Raw genomic sequence first — 13,913 nt, 5'->3', positions numbered from 1 at the left:
TTAAAGACCTTAAATTAAACCTGAATCTCTGAACCTACTGCAAGACAGAATAGGAGAGACATTTGAACTTATAGGAACAGGAAGGAACTTCCTGAACAGAGTCCCAGGGTCACAACAAATTGGAAAGAGACTCGACAAATGGGACTATCTTAAAATAAAAAGCTTCTGCACAGCTAAAGCTATCGCAACCAAGCTAGAAAGACAACCAACTAATTTGGAAAAAATATTTACCAGCAATATATCAGACAAGGGGTTAATATCCAGTACACACAGGGAACTCAGGAAACTAATCCCTCCCAAACCTAACAAACCAATTACTAAATGGGCAAGGGAACTAAAGAGAGACTTCTCAGATAAAGAAATAAAAATGGCAAAGAAACACATGAAGAAATGTTCACCATCCCTGGTTGTGAAGGAAATGCAAATAAAGACAACCCTGAGATACCACCTTACCCCAGTCAGAATAGCCCACATCCTCAAGTCAGCCAATGATAAATGCTGGAGGGGATGCGGAGAAAGAGGAACTCTATTACACTGCTGGTGGGAATGTACACTTATACAACCACTTTGGAAAGCAGTCTGGAGGGTCCTCAGAAAGCTAAATATTGACCTTCCTTATGACCCAGTCATACCACTTCTAGGCATCTATCCTGAACAACAGGAACAGGTATACAAGAACACATGCACCTCCATTTTTATTGCAGCACTGTTCACAATAGCTAGGATATGGAAACAACCCAGATGCCCCACCACAGATGAATGGATTCAAAAATTGTGGTATATTATTATACCACAATTATATATTATGGAATATTATGCAGCCATTAGAAATGACAAAATAATGGCATTTGCAGGGAAATGGATGGAGCTAGAAGAAATCATGTTGAGCAAGGTAAGCCAAGAACAAAGAGACAAATTGTACAACATGGTCTTCCTGATAAGTGGATGTTAAATCCAAAATGTTAGGTGATACGACAAAATTAACCGGACTTAAGAAACAAAGAACTTCCACTCATCTGGTTGAACCACTACTAAATAACCCCATGCTGCTGATCACATGTATGGTGTATATGTGTACACCGTTATATGTTATAGACCGTGATAGACAATTTGCTCCAGGAAAGTCAGAATGAGTTTGTGACTTTAAATGAGCATACTTTCCCACAATACTGTGAAATTTGGAAAATTATGTAATCACTTAATCACAATTAAAAAAAATCAGAAAACTAGAAGTGGCGCTATGGCTCAAGTGGTAGAGCATGAGCCTTGAGCTGAATTGCTCAGGGACAGCTCCCAGGCCTAGAGCTCAAGCCCCACGACTGACAAAACAAAAAAAAGAGAGAGAGAGATATCTTTCATGTGATTGTTTCTAACGTATTTATAAGATTATGTCTTTGTTGCTTTCTATGTCCCTCCCCCATGGTATAACCCCTGCTTTCACTATATGATGTTGGTATATGTGGAGGGGAAAAACAAATCCTTAAAACAGAGATACAGGAGGTCCCATTGCAACAATGAGATGTATAAGTCGTTATGTCAAAAAAAGAACTTTACAACTTTGGTGGGGGGGACAGGGGGCGGAGGTGAAGGGATGGGAAGGGTAAACAAAGGAGGAGGCTACAATGCTTGATAAGAAATGTACTCATTATCTTGCCCATGTAATTGTAACCCCTCTGTACAGTATTTTCACAATAAGAAAATACGTTTATAAAAAAATAAAGAAAAGAATAATCGTAATATACAGGTCTTTTAGAATTTCCCTGTTCTATCAGTGATCATGTCTATATAATGAAATCTCAATAAAACTGCCAGAAGCCAGGAAAAAAAAATTAAATTAGGAGAAACTAATTTACCATGCCTAACAACCTAGAGGCAGGGAAATACCTGTTTTAGCCCTCTATAGCCATCTTGTCCAGGAAGAAGGAAAAACTGAGAAACACTTGTAAAGTTTACAGTTAAAAAGATGAAAAGACCTAATCACCAGACTCACCCTACATCTTGCCATATCACTGTACTTTCTGTTTTTTTATTAATAAGTGTTTTTTATTTTGAAAATACCGTATAGAGGGGTTACAATTACATAAGCAAGGTAATGAGCCTCCTCCCAAAGTTGTAAAGTTCATTTTTCAACATAACGTCTTGTACATCTCATTGTTGCAATGTGTCCACCTGTATCCCTATTTAAACAATTTGTTTGTTCCCTTCTGCTCCACAAAATGTAACAACATCAAATACAGTGAAAACAGGGGTTATATCGTGGGGGAGAGACATAAAAAGCAACAAAGAAATCATCTTATAAATATGTTAGAAACAATGGCAAGAGAGAAAAACCATTTGAGTCCTTATCTTGGGGTTCATTTCGCCTAACAAGTTTCAATAATTCAAAACTAACTATTTTCTAAAAATATTGAGTGAAAAATTTTAAAAGTAAGCAATTTTAAACTGTATGCATGCATGCATGTATTTATGAATTTATATGTGTGAACCTGAAGCCTTGAACTTGCCTGGCAAGAGCTCTACCACTTGAGCAATACCTCCAGCAGCAATTCATAAATTTCAAATTGCTCACTGTTCCATGCAGTGTGATTACACTTTGTCCAATGTATCCCCATTGTATAAGCTCAACCCTTAGTAGCTACCTTCTTTAGCATATCATTTATCACAGGATCACAGCAATTGTATACATATAATCTTCATTATAGTTAATAATGGCCTCAAAGGACAAAAGCAGTTATGCTGACAGTTCAAATATGGAAGATATCCCACAAAGTGCTTCCTCTAAATAACAAGGTGGAAATACAACAGAATATTTTAAAAACAGAAGGAGAGATACCATATTTATGTAACTTTTATTGAACTTCCATCTTATTGTTGGTTATTGTTATTAATCTCTTACTGTGCTTAATTTAAACATTTAGGTTTATTGGAGATACATATGTAGAGGAAAAATGGAAATAATATTCAATACTGTGATAGGGCTGGTCAACCCTTACTGTCTTAGAGTTTACTCCTAGCTTCTGCAGCTCCATTTTGCTTTTTGACTCCATCTTAAAGATAGGACTGTGCTAGTTCCTTAATGTTTGGCATTTAAAGATGTATGTAGCCACTGTTCTGTTTGTGTTCCTAGGAAATGACACAGAGATAATTATAGAAGCTGGTCATGCTGCCCTCCTCAATGCCTGCTTACAGCATTGTCTTATAACACTTCTGTAACTTTTTGCTTGACTTGCACCTACAGATAAGAACTGTTATGGACTTTCCATCCCTGAGCAAACAAGGAGGTGGGTTTTCTGCTTTAGAAGGGGCGATGAAACTAGGCTTGAGACTACACTTTTGGGCACCTGACTGCTCAGTATAGTCCTAGCAGGTAATAAAGACTTTCTGTTGGCTGTACTCTATATGTCCATGTGGTCTCTCCTGGTGGTCTCCACAACAATACTATCGTTTCAAACATCAACTAGGGTTTATAATGTGTCTCATGTAGGTAAGTTTTGGGGCAGAGAAACTATAGTACTAAAGGACTATGTTCAGCTTTTCTTTTCATTCAGTATATCATGTCTAATTTTCAAGAAAAACAAATTCAAGGTACATCAAAATTTAAGAAAATAAAAAGGCACAATTAAGAAAGCATCAAAACCAGATTCAGCAGGAATGTTGGAATTATCAATGTAAGGACTTAAAACAATGAATAATATATTAATGTAGTAAGGCCTCTAATAGATAAAGTAGACAATTTGAAAAAACAGATGGACAAGTTAAACAAGAGATGGAAACCCTAAGAGAAAAGCTAAAAGAAATGCTATATATCAAAAACACCGTAATAGAGATGAAGAATGCCACTAGTGAGCTAAAGAATCTGTCCACTTGCACACAGAAAATAGGAACTTATATAACTGAAAAAGAGAGCAAAGAGTGAAAGAAATCACAACAAAAAATGAAGATTGGAGAACAATTATAAAAAGTGTAGGTTATGCATAGTGCAAAAGAAAGAAAAAATAATGAATGAGAATCACCTAAGTCAATATTAAACAGCAAACCAAGATCAAGAAAGCCCAGACGATAAATTCATAAATTAAAAAATATACCTAGGCTATTATTTTCAAACTATAAAATGTTAAAAGATAAAGAAATAGTTTTGGAAGAAGTCAAAGCACTATAGCTGTAAGACTCCTACCATAACAAAATAAGAATTGTATCTCACTTCGTAGAAATCATGTGTTAAGTAAGAGGTAAGTATATGGAAGAGTTTTACACTTACCTATCCATTTTGCTATGAACCTAAAATTGATCTTTAAGAAAACTCAATAAGATGCTATGAACATAATAGATAATACTTAACTAGTTTAGATTCATCTCCCTATTATAAAATAATTGAGATTTTATTATCACATTAATCAAGATCAGCCAAAACACCTTACCTTCATGTGCTTATATTGATATGACAAATAGTGACAATAAGCAAAGAGAACTACTGTATATCACTTGGTGAATAGTGATGAGCACTAAAAGCAGTATTAACTATTTACTAATGTTACAGGGCCATTTAAATGAGGAAGATCCCTTTTAAAGAGACAGATGCATAGGAAAGTAAAGAAATAATCCCAGAGTGTAAAACAAATGCAAAAACTTTAAGATGAGAAATTCCTGGAGTGTTCAAATAAAAATAAAGCAATTAGTACACCTGCAACAAGTGAAGGAGAATGAGAGTAAAAACAAAAGGTCAGGTCCTGCAAAGAAATACAAGTATAGCTTTTATTTTAAGTGAAATGGAGAGCCATAAAAGGGCATTGAGTAACATCAGTAGTGGGAGAGACAGTAGATGAGAGAAAAATTATGATGGTCCATGATTTTCATTCTGTGCCATATTTACTCCAAAATGTGGAGCATGGATGTACCAATTAAGAAATATTTAAAATATTGTTTAAAATGATGGTATGTTTATTAATTAGTATGCAGCAACACTGATTAAAACCAACATGTAATTATGAAAACATCATTAAAGTATAATAATAGACCAAATATCAAGAGACTAAGAAGTAAACGTAGCAGCCAATCAGAAGACAATAATAAAAATGATTTAATAAATCAGACAAAAATATTCACAGCTCTATGAATCTTGCTTCAATTGCTTTCATTTGTCTAATATCACAAAATAAATACATACAAAAACATTTGCAGAAGAAGGAATCATGTTCATAACCCTGGTTCATTTCCCAAAGCAAAGGACTCAAAACAAGAAAACCAAATTGAAAGGAAAAAAGCCACAAATCAAAGCACCTTTTAGCAAATGTTAAATCAAGTAAACGCACCTTGTGTTGTGTTCTTGATGCTGCCAAGTCTGAAATCTGGAGGACCACCCACACATAAGATGTGTCCAAACCAATTCTCTAATGAGTCAGATCTGCCTTCACTCCTGGCAAATACAATTCTAAATATCAAAAATAATATATTTTAATTGCTTGCTCGACAAGAAATGTATTCATTACCTTACTCATGTAACTGTAACCCCACTGTACAGCATCTTTACAATAAGATAAAATTATATATATATATTTTTTTTTTTAATTACTTTTCCTACTGGAATGGGAAATAAGAATATAGGAAAATATTAAATGAACTCCAGTTCCAAAACTGTTTGCAAAATGGACTCAGTTCAAAGGCTATTAGTTTGGTAACTCTATTATCTTTTTGATTCAAAAATACATCCGAATATACATGGAAGAAATATATAAGTATATTTGAAAAGTAATTCATTTTATGTCTCCTTTTCACAAGGTCCTATTCCAAGATAAGGGCTCTGAGAAGTTCTCTACAGGAACTGTACTGTATTGCCCATGTTCCTGTTAAGGAGTAGAGTTATTTCCCCATTCTGGATCAAGATGGAATGTAGAGAGGCTAATTTCAATTTGTTTTTTATTACTTCAATTTGTACAGGGTTGATTTACCAAAAGAATGCATTTAATCAAAAATAAAATACTTAGAAAAAAAGTTAAGAGCAAAATTTCATTTTAATTAGGAGTGTCTTACATGTAACAGCCAAAACAAAAGCTAGAAAAAGAAAAAATAAACATCTGAACAAATCTTCCATTTCTTAAAGACCATAATAAGAGAAAATATTTTCAAATCACAGGTATAATAAAGGTCCATTGGCCAGTAGGCCTTATAGTGCCTCAACTCTGACCATCTTTACCTATTTTATGTGCTAGTCTCTGAACTCTTTCTATTTTCTAATGGCATAATCCTATTGACAACTTAATAGCATTACAAGGCTTGTTCACCTACTTCAATGTTATCATAACTGCCGCCTAATCTACCTTGACTTCATAGGCATTCTTTAAGACCCTGTGTCAATTATCTACTTTATACTTTACTTGTACAATTTACCTACAGTTGTCAGACAATCTGTATCTGATTGACATATCACTTCCTTACTGAAGACTGTAGATGCCTAGAAGAATAATCATTTTTATAGTAAAATATTCATTGTTAAAATATGGAAGTACTGTCTGATTTTTGTCCTTAGTTTGGTTCTAAAATCTTTGCAGCAATCTTGTTTCATATGTATGGCTAGAAAAGAGAGGCCTGGCGCTGGTGGCTCACGCCTGTAATCCTGGTTACTCAGGAGGGCTGTGATCTGAAGAGCACAGTTCAAAGCCAGCCCCAGCAGGAAAGTCTGTGAGACACTTATTGCCAATAAACAATCAGAAAATCGGAAGTGGCACTGTGGCTCAAGTGGTAGAGTGCAAGCCTTGAGCTGAAGAGCCCGGAGTTCAAGCCCCACGATCAACAAAAAAAAAAAAAGAAAGAAAAGAGAACCTTTAGAATGTTAGATGTAAATAATAATATTTTTATGCTAACTCCAATTCATAAGAGATGACAGAGATGCAGAAGTGAGTAAAACAAAGAAGCAGAGGTCAGAAGCAAAGTCAGATAGTAATGGTCACTATGACATGTAATACCCTGATGAGCAGTGAAAAGCACTGCTCACATGTCCACTTCTTTGCAATGCAGCCATGAGCAATACAAAAACAAGAGAATTTGGCTCTGTTCTACAAAAACATTAGTTATAAACAATAAAAGTGAAATTTCATAGACTTGATAATTTCACAAAATTATCCTTTCGATATTTTTAAGCCATTTAATACTGTAAGAATCACTCAAAGCACTCATGGCATCAGAAACAGCAAAGTCAACTATTGTCAATGGCTTTGATATACTTTATTTATACTCTTCCATTATTAGGTTTCATCCCTGTCCTAAATAACCAGAATTTGTCAATTTATTTTAATCTCAGTTGTCATGATTGAATCAATGTTCATAACTAGTGCCTTCTCATACAAATGATTTTTGTACATTTGCATTTAATTTTTTATTAGTTTTAATAAATTATTTAGAGTCAATTTCATATTCTAGAATTCTATAGTATAATATCAGTTATCACACACACACACACACACACACACACACACACACACACACACACACACACACACATACACCATGGCTTTTGTATTCATATCACACAGTCTTAGAGTTGAGTAGACATGAGGTAGACTTCCTTTTATACATGAGTGGTTTTCTGCTGCTCCCTACTAGAAACAAAAAAAACCCATGGTAATGATTTTTAAGACTCCCAAACATTGCTTTGTTGTCTTTCTGCATCTGGTAATAAAGAAAAGTCTGAAACCAGTCCATTTTTTACTTCTTGATATTATCTCCCTTTTCTTTTCATTCAATATGATTGTGTCTTTATCATTATAATTTAAAATTTTCTGATTTTTTTGCTTCTTTAAACATCATATGTTACATAAAAAGATTTTCTTTTCATTCATGAGTCTTTTCAGCTTAAGAAGAATTTTATTTCCTATTATATATTTGCTTATTACTTTTCTTTCAGATTTTCTGTTCTATTCTGGCCCATCTTTAGAACTTTAAATAGTGTATTGTATAGTCTGAACGGTACTGAGGTTTAAACTCAGAGCTTCATTATGGCTAAAAAGTTTCTTGAAAGCCAGGTGCTGGTGGCTTATGCCTGTAATCCTAGCTACTCAGGGGGCTGAGACTTGAGGATCATGGTTCAAAGTCAGCACAGGCAGGAAAGCTGAAGATACTCTTAATTCAAATTAGCCACCAGAAAACCTGGATGTGGGGCTGTGGCTCAAAGTGGTAGAATGCCAGCTAGGACAACACCCAGGCCATGAGTTCAAGCTCCATGACTAACCAAAAAGAAATATTTTCTTGAAAGCCTCAAGTATTATTTAAAAATATCTATCACTGTCATTTCAGTCATGGTGAAAGGATATTTTAAATTATATTCTTTCCTTTTTCTTGTTGATGGTACTGGGTTTGAACTCAGGTACCTGAGCTTGCTAAGTAAATGTTCTACCACTAAAGACACATCCCTTTCTTTGTTTTCTAATTGTTCTTTGGATGTGGTCTCACAGTTTTACCTGGAGTTGGCCTCAGGCTTCAATCCTCCTACCTATACCTCCTGAATAGTTGAGATTATTGATATATACTACTAAGCCTGATTTAATTATTTAAATAGGGTCTCACTAATTTTTTTCTATGTTGGCTCAAACATGGTCTTTCTAATTATCTTACCCAAGTAGCTAGGTGATGCCTGCTTAAGAGAATTATTTTCTCACTCTATGTTCTATATTTTAAGACCTTCACAGTTAGAGAAAATCTACTGATACAAAAAAATGTGAACAAATACTAAAGGAAATCTGGCTTAATTTCATGCTTCTTCATGAAGCAATTTCTCGACTGCAGCAATGCTTCTCAATAGGAGCTTTGTGGCCCTGAAGTGAGAGAAAAAAATCTTCATCACCTTTATCACCCGTTATTTAGAATCCTTGGGCTTCAGAGTTCTCAAATCCAAGAACAGTTCTTATAAAGACATTATTTTAATTTTAAAACATTCTCACAGATTCCAAGTAACTCAGAATTACCACTCAATCATAAGCTGGAGCACTGAGATAACATTCATGGCCTCAGATCCCACCTTGATATCCAACTTCCCAAAAGAAGAAACAAGTGGATGAAATTCCTTGGTCCAGAGACCAAGCAGTATTTCTGCTGGATTAAAATCTAGGCTCTGGAAAAAGGACTTGGGAACAGAGTACTAAGTACTAGTATTCATTTTGGCTTCCTATCTAAAAATACATCCAACTTGTTAGTAACAAAGCTGATGATGCAAACTCTGTTTACAAACTCAAGACAGAAAGAAAATACCTATTTTTTTACCCATGAAGAGTAAAACATAGGGAAAGACTCTTACTTTTAAAGAAATAAAAGGAAAACAAGGAGTCTTAATTCAGCATCATTTATAATCCAAATGTTTCCTTTTTCTAAGGGATAGCCATATACCTCTGAAAGCAGTATATTACATGAAAAAGTTTAGTCATCACTGGATTTGTAATTACTGTTTCCAATCCTTTCAGACTATACACACACACACATACTTGAGAAAAATACTAGTTGATATCGGTATAAGGAACTGGGGAATACAAGACAGAAAAAAGCTGGGAACATAGGACAGGTATAAAGTGAGTTATCCCTGGAGTGACCAAAAATGCCTACAATGTCCCTTTTGTGGTTGTCTGCCCATTTCTTATGACTGTCTGCAGTTGTAGAGGATAAAAGGAGATGACCATTTCTAACTGGTTTCCAAAGCATGTAGAGTATTAAACCATGACCTTAACCACACTTTTAGGCATTTTCTTATTTAACAGATCATGAATATTACTTATATCTCATGCAGCTTATTAAAAACCTGGAAATGAGCAATCATAGCATGATTTGAATTAAACCCTAACTGGAGTCCTAAAGTTCTTTCAAACTCTTTTCATAAGCCTTGGATTTTTTTTGTATGTTCACTTCTTCTATTATATTTACTCTGTCTTCAAATCCAGAAACTCTGCCTGCATTCCATATTAATATTATTCTGCTTGTGAAGCTCTCTACATTGTTAACTCATCTCTTGGCCCTCAGTCTGACCATTTATTTTCAGGATTTCTATCTCCAGTGCTGTTTGGAACATGGGGATAAGGGAACCCTATACATGGGTTGGTGGGAATGGAAACCAGTGCAACCACTACAGAAGGCAGTTTTCAGAATTCTCAGAAAACTAAACACAGAACTACCCTCTGATCCTGCAATGCTGCTCTTAGGTACTTATCCAAAAGATCACAACTCCGGGTACAGTAAAGATACTTCCATAATCATGTTCATTGCTGTACTATTCACCATAGCCAAGAAACAGCCCAGCTGTTCTATAATGGACAAATGGATTGAAAATGTAGTGTGTGTGTATATGTGTATGTGTGTGTGTAATAGAGACACACACAGAAACAGAGACAGAGATAGAGACAAAGTATGTATGTGTATATGTGTGCAAATTTTAGTTATTTATCAGAAAAAATAATATTATATCATCTGTAGGGTAATGGATGGGCCTGGAAAATATTGTGCTAAGACTCAGGCAGACAAAGAAGACATGTTTTTCTTCATATGTGGAAGCTAGATTTAAATTATAAAAATATATATGTGAAAACATATACAGGGTCATATGTATATATACACAAAGATAATAACTAAACTATGGTCTACACAGGGGAGAATTCCAATGATGTAACTCCTTTGAATAACAGTTTATCATAATGAATATCAGAAAACTGGAAGATATGTTGTTGGGGGAGAGGGGGAGGGGAGACACACAGAGGAAAGATGGGAAAATGCAGTCATAATAGTAAATGTATACATGTGAAAATGGAAAGAGGCAACTGGAAGGTGAGGTTGGGAGAGATGGAAAAGACAGATAGACAATGATCAAGATGCACTGTACTCTAACTGACATGTTGAAGTAAAACCTTTTTGTACAACTACTTTAAAAAAATCCCTAATTAGCTTAATCACTGCCAATAGGGAATGTCCTAAAAGTATTCCTAGAGAAAAAAAGAACTAGCCTAAACCAGAGTGATCTTAAGTTCCCAACTAGAGCTACTGTCACTTAACATGTTCTTGCTTCTGAATAAATTTTGCAAATGCATTCCTTGTCTCTCTCATCAGTTCCTTGATCAGGACTCCAGACAAGAATTTGAAACAGATCTTAGCCCACCTGTAACAATATTAAGGGACAAAAAGTAGTGCCCTGGAAGACATTTTTGGCATTATCTAAGCATTATCAATTCTGGATGAGTAATAAATAGGTGGATAAAGCTTCTTCCTGATTTCTAAACAACCTAAAGATAAAATAAGAAAAAAATGGAAAAATTTAACAGTTGAATGACATGTAAAAACAAATTCAGATCCTATACACAGAAAGTTAAGGTTAAAAGCATAATCAATAATATGTTGCATCTGTGCAGATCACAATTGTAACTATATTTTCAAATCGATTAATTTCCTCTTCCTCCTTTTTAGGAAGGAAGGGCAGAGTATTGCCACATTACAGAAAAAAAACAGAAGGGCTCTTCCCCAAGTACAACTAACCCTGCCAGCTTCCCGACTCGTAGACCAAGGCAATTCTCACTATTAACAAGCTGCACAAGCTTCCTTCCTGATGATTTACACTGAACCTGGCATCAGGAAGTAAAAACAGATGTTCAGTCCTTTTGTCGTTTTAATCTGGAATGTTTGTTCTGTTGAGCCCTACAGGGTCCAAAGAGAGAAGGCATCTGAAATGGTTATCTGTGTGGGCACCTCACAGCTGACCATTAAATATGGATCCAATGAAGAAAAGGGGAAAAGGAGGAACAATGGTTTACACATTTAGAACATTTTGCTCTATGTATTGGGCCTTTTACAGTATAATGAAATCCCTCAACTTTCTGAGAAAGTTCATTGAGGTCATTGTGGCTGACATCAGTGAGATAAAGAACTCCAAGAAGAGAATTTCTCTGAGATCCTTTTTCTTAGTCATCTACATGGACAGCCAAATCTTGAGGGTTCAAGGATGTACCAAATCACAAAGAAAAGTATCCAGCTCCACCATCACTACCACACTTCTCTGCAAGATCACTAATATAGGAACAAAAATTAAGAAGGAAGAACAACAACAACAAAAATTACTCTAAAGGGAGGCCTGCAAGGGAACTACAGGACCAAGGGCCATAACTTAAGTGACAGCGCAGGGAGCGAATCCCAGGCCCCCGGGAAGGCTTAGGGGAAGTGGGCGGGGCTAACGCGTCCAGGACCCCTGACACGCTGGCAGGGCGGGACCTGCGCGTTCCTTAGCAACCACGAGTACCACGCCCACCCTCGGCGAACCTTCACGCCCGCTCCAAGCAGCGGGGTCGCCCGGAGAGAGGGTCCTCAGCGACTGATTATCTTCCCTGTTCTTTCCCTAAGCGCCAGCTTCCTCTGAGGGGTGACCCTCGCCCCCAGCCCGCCCGAGCACCGCTCTCAGGGGCGGAACGCTCCGCTCCGGGACGCTTGGGAGGTTCGCTTAAGGAGGTGCGCCCATTTTCAGTCCCGGACCCCGAGCTTTCTGGGAAAGAGAACCCCAGCCTCCTCGCCCTCGCCGGAAACACACACCTCAGCTGAGCCAAGGCGGAGGCCGACAAACTTCGTGTCCCGCGGGAAATGTTGCTGTCCACGGTCCTGTCACTCAGAGGCAGGGGCGGGACGAGTCGGCCACGGACACCCTGACTCCCGAAGGCCCGTACGGAAGGGGGCGTGGCTAGGATAGGGGGCGTGGAGGAGGCCTCAGTCCGCGCTGTGATTGGCCGATCTCTCTCCCGCCTCTGAACGGGTTCGTGGTCTGGGAGGCCTGAGGTAAACTCATCAGGAAGCTGAAGAAATTGTGTGCAAGGACGGCGATGTGTTTCCCAAAGATAAACAAAAAGTTATCGTCCCACCTAACACACACACCGTATACACACACACATAAAAGCACAGCTCAGATAAATAGCCCTACATAAAATGTGTGTCTTTGATTTAAGGAGCAAAATATGAGTAAAAAGTAAAGGAAACCAGAAAAAAGCTTTATATAACTTTTAAGAAGAGATTCACCAATTAAAGAAAGGTGATTGGTGAAAAATAAACTGTTTGGGTATATTTCTAGTACTTAGTTTTCACATCTAATCAATGAGAATGAAATATTAAGAAGCTATTATTTGGAATGAATCTGCTAGCTAAATGCTTTCTACACAATCCTTTCTTAAACCTTAAAAAAGAAAAAAAAACTTGAGTAATATTTTCCACAGCCTGTTAACAATGAAACAGATTAGAAGAGGTGACATTTATTTAAATTGTTCAACAAATCAGTGTCTCCAGCTGTTAATTGTATACTATGGTAAAGTGAGTTTTAAATTTCTTTCTGAAATTATTTCACTTTCAGTTAATTTTCCTCTTCATGAAGTATAAGTCACCTTTCTTTGGCTTCACTTATTTATCCTTATTTAAAAGCTTATAAGAAAGAAAACAATATACAAAAAAAACCCCAAGACAAGTATAAATAGACAAAGAAAGTTCCCTGGAATCCCTCAGGATATCATGGTCAGAAATTGAAGCCAAAATATAGTTTTATTTTCTGTCTTCCTAAATCGTTTTATGGTCTGCAATTTGTCTTTCAGAAATAAAGTTAGAATTAAATAACATTATACTAATACTCAACCAGGTTTTCATGGGCATGGCTGTAAAAGAATGAAACTTTTATTTACTTATTCAGCCAAAATCAAGAATTAATTTCTCTTATTAGATTCAGTAGTACTAAGAAACAACAAAAAGATCTCTGTACACATGCTTTGGAATTCAATTTAAATCCTGCCATATTTTGGTAAAATTGTTGCAATTGAAGAAACATTCCAATTGCAAATGGTTTTGTTTTCTTATCCTACTGAATTTTAAAAAGCTTCTGAAAGTTTGCTAACTATGCTCCATAAAAAAAATTTTTTCTTCATTTGAAT

At 36.1% G+C, this 13,913-nt stretch overlaps 1 protein-coding gene across 4 annotated transcripts in view; it reads right to left on the bottom strand.

Moving 5' to 3' along the window:
• Triqk (triple QxxK/R motif containing) overlaps window positions 1–12,658 on the bottom strand; it is a 66,994-nt gene extending 54,336 nt beyond the window's left edge. For 2 of the 4 annotated variants that reach the window (XM_042673008.1, XM_042673007.1), the window contains exon 1: window positions 12,541–12,658. The gene's annotated coding sequence lies outside the window, so the exon portion shown is untranslated. Of the gene's footprint in view, window positions 1–5,309; window positions 5,429–9,572; window positions 9,582–12,540 lie in introns of all 4 variants that reach the window. The other 2 variants (XM_042673009.1, XM_042673006.1) reach the window with 2 other exon arrangements.
• Between the last annotated feature and the right edge of the window lie 1,255 nt (window positions 12,659–13,913).

This window comes from Dipodomys spectabilis, unplaced genomic scaffold (assembly GCF_019054845.1).
Source record: "Dipodomys spectabilis isolate Male_0828 unplaced genomic scaffold, ASM1905484v1 ptg000783l, whole genome shotgun sequence".
In the NCBI taxonomy this organism is placed as follows: Eukaryota; Metazoa; Chordata; class Mammalia; order Rodentia; family Heteromyidae; genus Dipodomys; species Dipodomys spectabilis.
The sequence above is the reverse complement of the archived record's forward strand: the minus strand, read 5'-3'. Positions and strand labels throughout refer to the sequence as shown.